Source organism: Galeopterus variegatus, unplaced genomic scaffold (genome assembly GCF_000696425.1).
Source record: "Galeopterus variegatus unplaced genomic scaffold, G_variegatus-3.0.2 Scaffold2845, whole genome shotgun sequence".
NCBI lineage: Eukaryota > Metazoa > Chordata > Mammalia > Dermoptera > Cynocephalidae > Galeopterus > Galeopterus variegatus.
This window is the reverse complement of record NW_007728956.1, coordinates 171,781-173,355: the sequence shown is the minus strand read 5'-3', so window position 1 is coordinate 173,355 and position 1,575 is coordinate 171,781.

Here is a 1,575-nt window from a genome sequence, read left to right as displayed (position 1 = left end):
ATAAGAAGAACGTAGGCTCTGTAGTCCACATACCTGAATTTGATTTCCAACTCTGCAGCTTCTTGGCTGGCTTGACCTTGGATAAGTTGTATAACCTCTCTGGGCCTCAGTTTCCTCGTTTGAAAAATGAGGGTAATAATACCTATTACATGAGAATTTGTAAGGGTTAATGATTAAGGATTAATGACTATTTAAAGTATATCAGTATGTAAAGAATCTAGCACGTAAGTGATCAACAAATAGCTTACATAGCTTCTTATCAAAAATAAATTATAAAGAGTAAATGAATAGTAGAGAAAAAATGTTACAGAAGTTTGGAGGAAGGTGTGGCTACAGAGGGCTGAGGTTCTCATAGGGATGGATAGGGATTGAGCTGTGCCTGGAAGGTCACCCACACTTGGCTAAATGAGAAGGTATGAGGCAGTGCAAAGGGCATAAGCAGCCCTGAGGTGCTGTGTGTGGTACTGGCATGCCTCTGGGACAGGGCAGAAGAGGGGGCTGGGAAGCAGTGGAGGGGATGGACTAGCATGGAGGGCTCCTGCACGGAGCCAGGCTCAGGAGTCTGTAGCATTGGGGTCTGACAGGTGGGGCTGTCATGTGCTAAGTGGTGTTTTAGAATAATCAATCTGGGGCAATGTGTAGGGTGGCTTAAGGGGCAGGCAGAGAGAATAGTTAGGAGATGACATACTAATCCGAGTGGCACAGGGGCCTAGATTCAGGCAACAGCAGCAGAATGAAAAAAAAAAGTATGGATGTGACACACTTCAGGTGGAAGAATCAGCACAACCAGCTTTAGAGAAGCTTGTCTGGGATCACAGAGTCAGAAGGAAAAAACAACCCTCCTCCCAAAGAAATGAAGCCCACCAGGATCCTCCGGGGGCCTTTTGCAAAATTTCTGCCATATCTGAGGCTAGGTGACTGATGCTTTTTTGTCTCTTCAGACTGTGTTTTTTGCTTTTTAGCTTGTAATTTTTTTGTTGAAAGCTGCACATGATATATCCTGGTAGAAGAAACAGATATATTCACCCGTAGTGTGAGGTTTTGCGTTTTTCTGGCTAAGAGTTAGGCTGTTTTTACTGTTTGCTGTAGCTGTGTTCTAAGAGGATAAAATTTCCTTTAGTGTCCTTGCTTTTGTGTCCCCTGTTGTCTGTGGGTTTCCCTGGAGACCCTTTCTAAAATAGGGTCATGGAAGGCTAGAGGGGGCTGGAGTTGGGTATTTTACCTTTTCCAAGTTGTTTAGGCTCTGGTAAAATAGTTTCCCTTGAAGGCAAGCCTTCTTAAGAGCAGAGATCTCTAAAAATATTTCAGAATGGTTACTTCCCCCAACCTTTATCCATTTGCTGTAAGCACAAGGGGATTTTTGTTCTGTTTTCATAGTGAGAACCTGGTGGGACTTCTGAAGGTAAAACTCAGGAAAACGTTGGGGACCCCTTAAGACTATTACTGTTTCAGTTTTTAACTCTCAAGCTAGTCCACACTAAACTTCCAGCTATTCATCCATTACATTATTATTATTTTTTTTTTAAAGATGACTGGTAAGGGGATCTTAACCCTTGACTTGGTATTATCAGCACC